At 39.5% G+C, this 14,583-nt stretch overlaps 1 pseudogene; it reads right to left on the bottom strand.

Annotated features, from left to right (window-relative positions):
- Nucleotides 1-14,362, bottom strand: part of LOC103352002 (E3 ubiquitin-protein ligase RNF220 pseudogene) — a 28,974-nt pseudogene extending 14,612 nt beyond the window's left edge.
- Nucleotides 14,363-14,583: the final 221 nt, after the last annotated feature.

The raw sequence follows: 14,583 nt of genomic DNA, 5'->3' as shown, positions 1-14,583 counted from the left end.
ATTAAGCTACCACCTTCGATGCCAGCATCATATGTGGGTGCTCATTCAAGTCCTGGCTGCTCCACTTCAAATCAAGTTCCCTGCTAATGGCCTGAGAAAAGCAGCAGAAGATGGCCCAAATGTTTGGGCCCCTGCCACCCACGTGGGAGATCCAGAAGAAACTCCTGGCTACTGGTTTCAGCCTGGCCCAGCCCTGGACATTGTGGCCAACTAGGGAGTGAACCAGCAGATGGAAGATCTCTCTCCCCCCACCCCCATCTCTCCCTCTCTCTGTGTAACTCTGACTTTCAAATACATAAACAAATCACTAAAAAAGACAATAAAAGCATGGGAGAATGATTCACAAAGCACAAAAGGTATCTTAAAAAATAGAAAAAAGAGTCACTTACTGATGAGACAGATTAACAGAAGAAAAATTCCTAGTACATATCCAACAGTTCTCACTCTGCTTAGTATTTATTTATTTTATTTATTTATTTTTATTTGACAGAGTTACAGACAGTGAGAGAGAGAGACAGAGAGAAAGGTCTTCCTTCCATTGGTTCACTCCCCAAATGGCTGCTATGGTTGGTGCTGCGCTGATCCAAAGCCAGGAGCCGGGTGCTTCTTCCTGGGCTCCCATGCGGGTGCAGGGGCCCAAGCACCTGGGCCATCCTCCACTGCCCTCCTGGGCCACAGCAGAGAGCTGGACTGGAAGAGGACAACTGGGACTAGAACCCGGCGCCCACATGGGATGCCGGCACTGCAGGTGGAGGATTAACCAAGTGAGCCACGGCGCCAGCCCCTTTGCTTTTTCTTCAAGTCAGGAATGGATAATGGATATATTATTGTAGTATAACATGGGATTCATGGCAATGATCATAAAGTGAGGAAAGAAGGGCACCTTATTATGTAAGATGTGTAACTCAGTGAAGGCAACTTTTATAAATATTTACATAATAAATAATATAGCATGTACATATATATATATTTTTTTTGACAGGCAGGAGTGGACAGTGAGAGAGAGAGACAGAGAGAAAGGTCTTCCTTTGCCGTTGGTTCACTCTCCAATGGCCGCCGCGGCCGGCGCGCTGCAACCAGCGCACCGCGCCGATCCGATGGCAGGAGCCAGGTACTTCTCCTGGTCTCCCATGGGGTGCAGGGCCCAAGGACTTGGGCCATCCTCCACTGCACTCCCTGGCCACAGCAGAGAGCTGGCCTGGAAGAGGGGCAACCGGGACAGAATCCGGTGCCCCGACTGGGACTAGAACCCGGTGTGCCGGCGCCGCAAGGCGGAGGATTAGCCTAGTGAGCCATGGCGCCGGCCAGCATGTACATATTTTATACACTATATGTATATACATATATTAAAATCCACGTATGAAAGAAAACATGTGGAATTTGTCTTTCCATGTCTGACTTATTTCACTTGGCATAATGATCTCCAATTCCATCCATTTTGTTGCAAATGCCAATATTTCATTCTTCTTTATGGCTGAGTAATATTCCATTGTGTTTAGATACCACATTTTCTTTATCAAGTCATCCATTGATGGATATCTAGGTTGATTCTATACATTTGCTATTGTGAATTGGACTGCTAAAAACGTGGTAGTACAGGTATCTCTTTCATATGCTGACTTTATCTCTTTAGGATATAATACAAGAAGTGGAATAGCTGGGTCATATGGAAGATCCAGTTTTAGATTTTTTTGTAACCTCCATTTTGTTTCCTATTATGGATGTACTAATTTGCATCCCCCCCAATAGTTTATTAAGATTTTCTTTTCTCCACATCCTAACCAGTAATTGCTATTTCTTGACTTTTGGATGATAGCCATTCTAACTGGAGTAAGATGATACTTCATTGTGGTTTTTATTTGCATTTTCCTAATGGCTAGTGATACAGAACACTGTTTTCATGTATCTATTGGTCATTTGAGTTTCTTCTTTTGAAAATGTTATTGAGATCCTTTGTCCATTACTTAACTGGATTGTTCACTTTGTTATTTATGAATTTCTTGAACTCTTAATATCTTCTGGATATTAATCCTTTATCAGATGAATAATTTGCAAATCTTCTCTAATTCTGTCAACTGTCTCTTCACTTTGTTGTTTCCTTTGCTGTGCAGAATCTTCATAGTTTGATATAATCTCAATTGTCCATTTTTGCTTTTAAAGTCTAAACTTTTAGGGCCTTATACAAAAAGTTATTGCCTATGACAATTTTTGGAGTGTTTCCCCTATGTTTTCCTCTAATAGTTTCATAGTTGTCTTACATTTAGAATCTTGATCCATTTTGAGTTGACTTTTTCATAGACTGTGAGGTAGGGATCATTGTTTCAAACTTCTGCATGAGGAAATCCATTTCCCCAGCATCATTTACTGATGGTATTATGTTTTTTCCCCCCAGGGAATGTTTTTAGCACATTTGCCAAAGATAAGTTGGTTGTAATTGCGTGGATTTATTTCTGGGTTTTCTATTCTGTTCCACTGGTCAGTTTTTATGTCAGTACCACGCTGTTTTAGTTATATAGCCCTGTAATATTTCTTGGAATCTGGTATCATGATGTCCCCAGCTTTGTTTTTAATGGTCAAGATTATTTTGGTTAGTTGAGGTTTTTTGTGCTTCTGTATGAGGAATCCTAACGGATTCCTCTCTATAATGCTGTAAAGAATGCCATTGGTATTTTGATAGAGATTGTGAGGAAACTGTAAATGTCTTTGTTATTTATTTATATAGATATTTTGATAATATTAATTTTTCCAATCCATGAACATGGGAGATCTTTCCATTTTTTGTATATATTCTTCTATTTCTCCTGTTAGTTTTTTGCAATTTTCATTACAGGCATCTTTCACATCAGGGTTACATTTATCCGAAGGTATTTAATTTTTTGGTAGCATTGTGCATGGGATTGATTTTATAAGTTCTTCTCAGCAAGACCATTTTTGCTGTAAAGAATGCTACTAATTTTTGTGTGTTGATTTTGTGACCTGTAACTTTGTTGAATTCTCTTTATCAGTTCCAATAGTCTCTTGGTTGAGTCTTTTGGTAGCCTTCTGTGTAGAAGAATCATGTCATCCACAATCAGGAATAATTTGGCTTTCTCCATTCCAACTTGTATACCTTTTATTTCTTTCTCTTTCCTGATGGCTTAAACTTCCAGAACTATATTGAATAAAAGTGGTGAGAGTGCTTCCTTGTCTGCTTCCAGATCTTAGTGGAAATGCTTCCAGCTTTTTCTCTTTCAATATTATGTTGGCTGTGGGCTTGTCATATATAGATTTTATTGTATTGAGGTATGTTCCTTCTATACCTCATTTTTTAACTTTTATTTAGTAAATATAAATTTCCAAAGTACAGTTTATGGATTACAATGGCTTCCCCCTCCCATAATTTCCCTCCCACTCGCACCCCTCCCATCTCCCGCTCCCTCTCCCATTCCATTCACATCAAGATTCATTTTCAATTATCTTTATATACAGAAGATTGATTTAGTATATATTAAGTAAAGATTTCATCAGTTTGCACCCACACAGAAACACAAAGTGTAAAATACTGTTTCAGTACTGGTTATAGCATTATTTCACATTGGACAACACATTAAGGACAGATCCCACATGAGGAGTAAGTACACAGTGACTCCTGGTGTTGACTTAACAAATTGACACTCTTGTTTATGGCGTCAGTAATCTCCCTAGGCTCTAGTCATGAGTTTCCAAGGCTATAGAAGCCTTTTGAGTTCGTCGGCTCTGGTTTTATTTAGACAAGGTCATAGTCAAAGTGGAAGTTCTCTCCTCCCTTCAGAGAAAGGTACCTCCTTCTTTGATGGCCCCGTTCTTTCCACTGGGATCTCACTCACAGAGATCTTTCATTTAGGTCTTCTTCTTTTTTTTTGCCAGAGTGTCTTGGCTTTCCATGCCTAAAATACTCTCATGGGCTCTTCAGCCAGATCTGAATGCCTTAAGTGCTGATTCTGAGGCCAGAGTGCTATTCAGGACATCTGCCGTTCTATGAGTCTGCTGTTATACCTCATTTTTTAATGTATGTTATCATATAAAGATGTTGTATTTTATAAAATACTTTCTCTACATCTATTGAGATATATGTTTATCCAACTGGTGTTAATTCTTCCTTAAATGGTTAGTATAATTCAGGAGTGAAGCTATCTGGCCCTGGGCTTTTATTTATTGACGCTTTATTGTTGATTCAATCTCATCCTTAAGTCTGTGTAGGTTTTTATGTCTTGTGATTCAATTTTGGTAAGTCATGTTTCCAGAAATGTATTTATTTTTTCAAAGTTTTCCAATTAGTTGGAATAGATTTTTTCATAAAAGTTCCTAATGATTCTTTGTATTTCTATAGTGTTAATTGTAACACATCCTTTGTCTTCTATGATTTTATTGGTTTGAATATTATCTATTTTTTTCTTGGTTAATCTGGCTAATAGTTTATCAATTTTGTTTATCTTTTAAAAGCAGCTCTTTATTTCATTAATCATTCATATTTTTTTCAGCTGTTATTTAATAAATATAAATTTCCAAAGTACAACTTTTGAATCATAGTGGCTTTTCTACCCATAACTTCCCTCCCACCTGCAACCATCCCATCTCCCACTCCATCTCCCATCCCATTCTTCATCACGACTCATTTTCAATTATCTTTATATACAGAAGATCAACTTAGTATATACTACGTAAAGATTTCAACAGATTGCACCCACAAAGACATACAAAGTATATAGTACTGTTTGAGTAGTAGTTTTACCATTAATTCGCATAGTACAACACAGTAAGGACAGAAGTCCTACATGGGGAGTAGGTGTACAGTGACTCTCATTGTTGATTTAACAATTGACACTCTTATTTATGACGTCAGTAATCACGCGAGGCTCTTGTCATGAGCTGCCAAGGCTATTGAAGCCTCTTGAGTTCACCAATTCCAATCTTATTTAGACAGGGCCATAATCAAAGTGGAAGTTCTTTCCTCCCTTCAGAGGAAAGTACTGCCTTCTTTGATGGTCCATTCTTTCCGTTGGGATCTCACTCACAGAGATCTTTCATTTAGGTCATTTTTTTGCCACAGTGTCTTGGCTTTCCATGCCTGAAATACTCTCATGAGCTTTTTAGCCAGATCTGAATGTCTTAAGGGCTGATTCTGAGGCCAGAGTGTTGTTTATTTAAATTTCTATTTTGTTTATTTCTTCTCTAAGTTTTATGATTTATTTCCTTCTATTAATTTTGGGTTTGATTTCTTCTTTTTTCTAGGTTGTTGAGATCCAATGTTAGGTTATTTATTTGCTATCTTTTCTTTTTTGATGTAGGCACTTATTTCTGTAAACTTTGCTCTTAACACTTCATTTGCTGTATCCCATAAGTTTTGATAACTTGTGTCCCCATTTTAATTAGTTTCCAGGAATTTTTAAGTTTCCCTTCTGATTTCTTCAATGACCTATTACTCATTCAGGAGCATGTTGTTCCATCTGCATGTATTTATATAATTCCTAGATTTTCCCTCTATGGATTGGGGCTTTCCTATGGTTCACATTGGAAACAATGGTGAGGAGGAGTAAGGTGAGGTGAGTGGACCTTGATTTCTGGCCGTGGCTATGGTTATTACTGTTGGATAGTTATTCAATGACTGTAAAGATGGCCTACTCATTTCTTTATATCCTGCATGTTGAATAGGACTACAGCTGGAGGATCGTTTCCTGGATCCTGGTTCAGAATGAAAAACTAAACACTTAACTGCAAAGTTGAGAGAATTTTTGAGACCATAGAATATGTGCAGTAATAGGTTTAGCCAAGAAGAAGCTCCTAACTATAAATCTATATGTTCAATAAATTGGGAAAAACAATTTATCAACTTATAATGATTCTGTCTGACTGCATTGAAATTGAGATTTTTGATGTGGTAGGAAGGCCAATGAAATTCAGGAGACATTCTTGGAAACTCCTTCTGCTTAAAATTAAGAAATAGAACAACCATCTTTTGTGTGTTTTGAGGAGCTGGGCCTTGGGAGCTACACCAGGGCAAGTCACATTGTCAATTCTCTCTTTAGTACTTGATTTACTTCATTTCTCAATGTTTCATGTTCCTTAAGATGACCAGTTGAGTTAAAAGGGAGTGTCATAGGAAAAGAGGAATGGAAGCTCTATTGCTTGGTGTTATGATGAGAGCTATGGAAAAGAGTTGTTAGAGATTGATTTACATAGTAACATTAGTTCTGTTTTTCTCATATCTTTTTTAAAGCCCAACTGGCCAGAACTACTTCCCACACAACACTGTCTACCTTCTAGAGGCAGTACCTAACTGCCAGACCTGCTTACCACCACTAACACCTTAACAACAGCTCTGGGATTAGCCATTACAATGGATTTCTTTCTCTTCTGGATCTCCACAGACACTTTTTTCCACTTCTGATTTTCAAATATCATTTGTTTCATTTTTTTACCTTCCTTGTTCAAGGAGAACCGGATAGAGACTCTTGTTTCTGTTTTGCCTCCATTATTTTTCCTCACCAAGATTCTTTGGCATAAGATAGAAAATCATGTTCCAACTGTGAAGCTCTCAGAGAGGTCTTTGCTCTGTCTGGTGGCTGTAATTTGGAGGTGCCCATGTATATCAGTTTTGCTGCCCACTCTTGAATGCTGCCTCTGAAATCACTTTTGTCACCTTACTTGTAAAACACTAGAAAACATGTTCTTTCAGATGGAGACTTTGTATTCCTAGATTATAAAATATTAGCAGAACAATTCCCAAATCATTAACCTTCTTTCCTGAAAAAGTTAATTCAACACTAGTGCCAAGATGTTTGTTATTCACATGTTGTGCTGCCAGTTGGCAGGCACAGATTTGCAAGAATATTGGAGGAAATGAGAGCTGTGAGGAAGGTACAAGTTGTATCACCTCCTCAAGGTATGCAAGAATGGACACCAAAGTACTGAAAGCCTTCAGTGGTGGTTGCTTATTTTTCCTGGAGGTAAAATTGCCTACTCAGTATCATGGGTTGGGGAAGATACTTAAGTCTTCAACCTTTTAAATGAACAAGTTCTGGAATGCATGGTATGGTAGGTGCTATGAATCTGAACTGAATCTGGTATGTGTTTCCCATAATGGAATGATCCCAGGTCCAAGGCCAGGCCCAAAGATTGGACTTCTCTGGCATGAGCTCTATGTGTTCCTTTGAACAGGGTCACTCTTATTCTAGAACTGAATTCCTTCATCTGACGAAGGGAGTGTACTGGATGACTGAAATCCCACTACAGAACTGCATATAGCATATAGCCCAAACAAGATCAGTGCAATAGAGCTCGTTTTAGGGAAATTCTAATATATCACTGGGCACATCTCCAGTAGCTCTACATTCTCAGTACTATTTCCACAAAACAGGTTTACTATATTTGTAAAAAGGAGAAGGAGATAATTTGTTAAAAGTTTCTTGGAGAAATTCATGTTATAGAGTTTGGAAATACATGGAAACATTATTATTATTATTATTATTATTATTTACTTTAAAAACCTTGTGGATCATTTACTTTCTAGAACTTCATTGAGGAGTGTGTAAATCCACATAAGGGGGAAAAGCAATTCATATCCTTTGTTATGCACACATCTTCTCCCATACCAGGATACTAAATGCCCTCAAAGGAGGCTGCTTACCTTTCCTAGAGGTAAAATGACTCACTGCTGAAGATTAGGGAAGAGGCTTTAGTCTATAGCCCCATTAGGAAAACAATTCAGAGTATGAAGGAGGCTGTTAGTACTGAAGTGCTGAATTTAGGATAGTCAGAACTGCCTATATCTGGATGACTAGGAACAAGGGAAGGGCATGGTTACTCAGAAGCTGGCATTCTCCGGCTATTGTATGCATGCCCTCTTTTAAAGGCCATTACACTGCTTCATACCACTGTTCCCTCATTTAAAAAGTGAGGTGAGTAGGTTGCATGTCCCCAGATATCTTCCAGCACTTTGACAACAACTCTTCCAAGAAGGACTTCTCAACTAACACAGGTAGGACTGGTAATTGGATATGGGCTTGTCTTTTCATACACTCCAACCCCAGCAGACAGATTAACCTTGAAGGCAGGAAACATGCCTGGTTCATCTTTGTGATCCCAGGGCCCAGCCAAGGACTGAGTTGTGTCTAAGTCTGTGGAGTACATAAACGAGAAACCATCTAGTCATATAATCTTTTAAAAAAGATTATTTATTTATTTGAAAAGTAGAGTTATAGAGAAGAGAGGCCGAAAGAGAGAGAAGTCTTCCATCTGCTGGTTTACTCCCCAAGTGTCTGCAACAGTCAGAGCTGGGCCAAATCGAAGCAAGGAGCCAGTAGCTTCATCCTGGTCTCTCATGTGGGTGCAAGGGCCCAAGCACTTGGGCTATCTTCTGCTGCTTTCCCAGGCACATTAGCAACAAGCTGGATCAGTAGTGGAGCAGCTGGGACTTGAACCAGTGCCCATATGGGGTGCTGATGCTACAGGTGGCAGCTTAACCTGCTACACTACAGTGCTGGCCCCTAGTCATGTATTCTTGACAACCTCCCAACAGCAAACTTATGCTGTTTTCCACTCTTTCCAGTCACCAAATTGAGTGGTTAAGAACATGGAATGTATCATCAGATGACGTGAAATTTTAAATGGCCTGAAATTTAAAATCTGGCACTGTTGCAGTATGATCTTGACAGGTCATCTATAGCAGATGTCCTATTACATCTTCCAGGCTATATGCATGTGGCCAAACTCCCAACATCTTGGTTCTTCCTCTGGGATCTGAAGCACCTCTACCTGTACAGAGAAGGCTGGAGAATCTTGGGAAGCACACCCTCCCATAAACAGCCCTCAATCAATGATTATTGGGAGTTGATGGATACATACTCCAGCTTCTTAGTCCCTCAGGAAGGATAATTCTGGAGTCATTGTGCTATGCTGTGAGGTGATAAGCAGCCCCTAATAGCCTAATACTCATAGCTAGGTCTTGTTATGCTCTTGTTGAATGCAAACAACTTGCAGAACATCAGTATCAAACAAGTAACTCTGTGGCCTGGATGAATTGAAAAATAAATACCATTTCATAATCTTGTGTAGTCATAGAAAAAGCAAGATAACTGTGAAAATAATTAATTTCCAAACATGGAGTTTGAATTCCAGCATGACAGCATAAGGGGCTCTGCTGACTCATTCCCAAGTAAAGCTAGTAAAGATTATTTTCAGAACAATCATTTAGGGCCCCTGGAAATGGTCCTAAGGAAAAACAGCAAATGAAGAAACATCTATATAAGAAATCTTACAAAAGTTCCTTAAGGAAAGCAATAGGTTTTGATATTTGAGCCAAAATATTCCCTTCTTTCCAGCTTCTTGCTGAGCAAGGCAGAGACTCCACTTTAGACTGCTATAGCCAAGAACATAGAGTTATCTTTTCCCCATGCTCCTTGACAAATGACTTTCTTTCCAGGAGAAACAGTACCTCAGCATCTCCCATGCTGATGCTAGCTACCTGTTTCTGAGGCTTTCATGTGAGTGCAGTCGAGAAGTCACAAATCAATTCCTCTGTCCACCCACCTCTATTTGTATAATGAAGGCTTTACCTTGAGTGTAGTACATTGAGAGTACTGTGTCTCAAGTTGTTTTTGCCTGGCTCATGGGGCAGTGGTTACATGCTACAAGAGGCAAGTCAAGAGGATCTCAGTCTGCTGTATTACACTAAGCATACATCAATAACTAAGCTTACAGAGCAGGGTGTGCCACCCAAAGACAAGCTATGCACTGCCACCACCCCAGCTCCAGAGCTATTGCTCCTGAGATTTTTGCCTGGGGGAAGAAGTAGGCTGCAAAACATATAGGTTCTAATCTATGCTCCAAGGAATTGACTTCATTTTCAATGGACTTGAGAAGTTGAAACCTAAGGGTACTCTTAATAGTAGAGCTTGTAATACAAGGCAGTTGGGAAGAAATTTTTGTGTATAATGAAGATACAGACTAGCTTGTAGTTTAGGTTGTTTTCAGGGAATAACAGCTAATAAAAGCCCTCATAGGATCAGAATAAATTATGAGACATGGACCTCAGAAACTATTACTTCAAAGGAGCCATGATTCAATTGGATTTGTTTGTATAACAATTTATATTGTAGAGCATTTGTTGAAAACAATGGAGCGCCGGCGCTGCTGCTCACTAGGCTAATCCTCCACCTTGTGGCGCCAGCACACCGGGTTCTAGTCCCGGTCGGGGCGCCAGATCCTGTCCCGGTTGCCCCTCTTCCAGGCCAGCTCTCTGCTGGGGCCAGGGAGTGCAGTGGAGGATGGCCCAAGTACTTGAGCCCTGCACCCCATGGGAGACCAGGAGAAACACCTGGCTCCTGCCATCAGATCAGCGCGGTGCGCCGGCCATGGCGGCCATTGGAGGGTGAACCAACGGCAAAGGAAGACCTTTCTCTCTGTCTCTCTCTCTCACTGTCCACTCTGCCTGTGGAAAAAAAAAGAAAACAATAGAGCATTCATCATGAAATTAGTAGAGTTTAACAGCTACGCATAGTAGGAGTAAGAAGGACAACCCTAATGATACCACTGTCATCCTAGGGTGACTGTGTGATAGTCAAAGTTATGCCTTTCTGAATAGCAATTTCAGAGGCCTAACAGTACAAGAAAAGGGATTAAAGTAAATAATCCTATCTAGTTACAAAAAACACCTAAAAACAAACAACAAATAACCAAGTCCCAGAGGCTGGGGCAGAGCAGGAAGATTTGCTACTATTGTCAAAATTTTCCAATTTCCAACCCAAAAAATTATGTCATGCAAAATAACAAGAAAGTATGCACCATACATCAGAAAAAAAATCAATGAACACCAACTGCCTGTGAGAGCAACTAGAGGTTGGATTTAATAGAAAATCACTTCAAAATAACCATTACAAATATATTTACAGAATTAAAAGATTCAAAGAGTGAAAATATGATGACAATGTTGTATCAAATAGAGAATATCAATAAAAAGTGGGAGTTATAGTTTAAAAAAGAAACAAATGAAATTCTGAAGGTTAAAATTATAATACTTGAAATGGAAAACACAGTAATGGGATGCAATAGTACATTTGAATTGGCAGAAAAATAAAAAGAATTATTGTATTTGAAAATAGATTGATATAAAATTATGTAAGATGAACAATAGAGAGAAAGAAGAATGAGGAAAAATGCATAGAGTTTCAGAGAAATGTGGGAATCATCAACCACACCAATATAAATAAAGAAAACCAAAAAGAAAGGAGATACAGGAAGGAACAGAAAAATATTCCAAGAAATAATGAATGAAAGTTCTCCATATTTATTGAAAAACAGTCATTAAACATATGGAAAGCTCACCAGACTCTAAACAAAATAAACACACACACACACAAAATCACAAACAGAAACATCATAGTAAAAATAGTGAAAGTCAGTCAAGGAGAAAATCTTGAAAGCAGTTCATATAAAGTGATTCATCAGCTATAAGGGAAGTCCAGTGAGATTAGCAGTTGTCTTTTCATCAGAAACAATAGAGGCCAGAAGGCAGTAAGGTAACATACTCAAAGTGCTCAAAGAAAAAACTGTAAGTTAAGAATATTACATCTGGTCAAGCTATATTTCAGAAATGAAAGCAGAATAAAAATATTCCCAAACAAAAACAAAGGATTTGTTACTAGCAAACCACCTCACAAGAAATACTAAAAGAAGTTCTTGAGGTTGAAAGAAGGGCCCGAGACATTGATTACAATCCATGAGAACAAGTTAAGGCACACTTTATCCTATTCCTGTTACCCCTCCCACCTTTATAGGTGGTAGAATATCTCAGCTGCAAGTCTCACATACCAAGGTACAACTGACACTTTGTTAGTTACTGATTAAATGTCTTTGGGAAATGATAGGCATTTTAGGTCTCAGAGAACTTGTCTCTACAGGGAGATCAAATGTTTGAAGAGCAAGTGGCTCTAATTTCCCCAAGAACAGCATAACAAGTGGAAGAGGCAAAATAGTGCTAAGGCTTTATGGATTCAGGAAGTCACTCTCTCTTTCTGGGTCTCAGTTTCCCACTTTTAATATAAGAGCATTTTTCCTTAGAATACCAGACCCAAAATGCTCAGTGATATTATGACAAGAATATAATTTGCTGCGCCTTTGCCGAGACTGTCAGAATTGTCAAATGTAAAATTAGATAGGATCAGGCATTTGTCCTAGCAGTTAAGCTGCGACTTGGGGTGTTCACTTCTCATATAGGAGTAACTGGGCTCAAGGTCTGGCAATACTCTTGATTCCAGCTTCCTGCTAATGTGTGCTCTGGGAAGCAGTAGGTGATGGCTTAAGTAGTTGGGTCCCTGACACCCATGAAGGAGACCCACATTGGGTTCCAGACTCCTGGCTTAAGCCTGACCCATCCCCAACTGTTGTAGGCATTTGGAGAGTAAACCAGCAGATGAGAGATTAATATTCATTCTCTCTCTCTCCTTACCTTTAAATTAAATTAAATAATTTTTAAAAATTAAAACAAAAATAAAATCATATATGGTTAGGAAAAATTAAAAAGTTTATTGTTACACAATAGGATAAGATACAGATCATCATCCAGGAGACTTCAAATGAAATGGGAAGCACACCTTACCAGTTACCACATAATTTATAAAATACTAAGGAGGAAATGTTTTGATCTTTGTGATTGATTGATTTATATTATCATTCTTTTAAAGGAAAACAGAACTGCATAAGCTGATTTGTTTACTACAACAGATTGGTTTCATGTCACTGAATCATTTTGACAAGAATGTAAAGGTTATTTTTTGTGTTTTTGATTTTTTAGGTGTTTATGTTGGCTTGATTCATGTCAAATGTAGTTTACAAAAGGAAAGAACAAGTTCCTTTGTGTAGACTGTATAGACACAGCATCACACCATGGACCCATGGGAGAGGTGGAGGAAACAACAATTTTCCCTAACAATAGCAGCTCTATTCCCAGATATAGTTCTCAGCAGAGGACTGAGAAGCCAGCCCCAACCTCAGCCTTTGCTTCAGTTTGGTTCCTGTTTACTGCTGACACTAATTCCTTATAAAGAGCTCCATGAGCTAAGACTGAGAGTCATGTCCCTTGTGGCATGTGTCCCATGTATGAGAGAGGAAATACATACCGCTGAACATTAAGCACATTGGAGATGGAAGTGACACCATGGGAGGGGGAAAGGTGGTTACCCAAAAGGTGAATGAGCCAAATCCCTAGCCAGCTCCAAAGGATCTATTGCTTCCAGATGTTCTTAAAAAAGAAGAAAAGCATATAATCAAATGGGAAGGGTAGACTAGAAGGCTAGGAATTGTCCCACTTTTACACAATATTTTAAATATACATGATCTAAATTACATGTGCTTCAGTTTGATGTCTGCAGGTCTGTCAGTATAGGGGCTAGATCTCAGAGAGCCTTTCCTTACTAATCACTTGCTGCTACCTCCCTGACTCACCTTGGAAACAGAGGCTGGAACAGTATAGTTGCCAGACATGGTGGGGTCCAGTAGGCAGGGCCAGAGCCTCAGTCCCCACTCTGACTCTTGGGTTCTCTGTGTGTATATATGTGTGTGTGTGACTTTGTGCATAAATGTACCTGGGGATCCTGTGTGCAATTTTGTGCAAAAGGAGTGGGTCACTGTCACAGAGGATGGGGGCAGGTGGGGCCCTGTGAAGCCAAGCCTACTGGGCTGTCTAGCTCCTGTGATCATGTTACACTGAGGGCACAGCTTCTTGGCACCCAGAGTTTGCAGCCAGCACTTCTTACAGCGCATGTACCAACATTATATGGATATTAGGGGCATTGAATATGAGTCCAGGCAGATGAGGCACTTGTAACAATCTCCATGAGATAGCTGCCATTCAGGCTCCCTGATCTGAGCCTTCAGGGCCTCAAATGTGGTCATAGTTGAGTGTTTGGGGCTTTTTCCAATGTAATTGTTCTTGCAAATCTTCTGTATGGCCCCCTGCTTGCTGCTTTCACCATTTCTGTGAACAGTAGCTCATCATTGGTCAGTTTAGAGAAATCGGGCACCATGTGGGTTCTGCAAAAGTTACTGCAGACAGGAGTACTTCTTCTAGGCTCCACCAGACTCCTTGCCTGTGAATGGCATGGCATCAATCTCCATTTATTGTGGCTTCCCATATTCCAGAGGGTCATCCACATCCACATCCAAGTCAGCATCACTGTCCAGATTCTCTTTGAAACATCACATAATGAACCCATAGCCTCAGAAGTTATTTTCCAAGAGTTGTGGCCCATAACTGCCTCTGCCTACACCATTCATACTCTTGAAAGTGGTTGTTGTTCTTATGCACAGTGTCTGTGGCATCATCATTAGCCCTGCAGGAGCCTTCCATCTTTTTTTTTTTTTTTTAACTTTTATTTAATGCATATAAATTTCCAAAGTACGACTTATGGATTACAATGGCTTCCCCCCCATACCGTCCCTCCCACCCACAACCCTCCCCTTTCCCACTCCCTCTCCCCTTCCATTCACATCAAGATTCATTTTCGATTATCTTAATATACAGAAGATCAGCTTAGTATACATTAAGTATGGATTTCAACAGTTTGCTCC

The sequence above is a fragment of the Oryctolagus cuniculus genome, chromosome X (assembly GCF_051225735.1).
Source record: "Oryctolagus cuniculus isolate XC-2025 breed Fujian yellow rabbit chromosome X, ASM5122573v1, whole genome shotgun sequence".
In the NCBI taxonomy this organism is placed as follows: Eukaryota; Metazoa; Chordata; class Mammalia; order Lagomorpha; family Leporidae; genus Oryctolagus; species Oryctolagus cuniculus.
The sequence above is the reverse complement of the archived record's forward strand: the minus strand, read 5'-3'. Positions and strand labels throughout refer to the sequence as shown.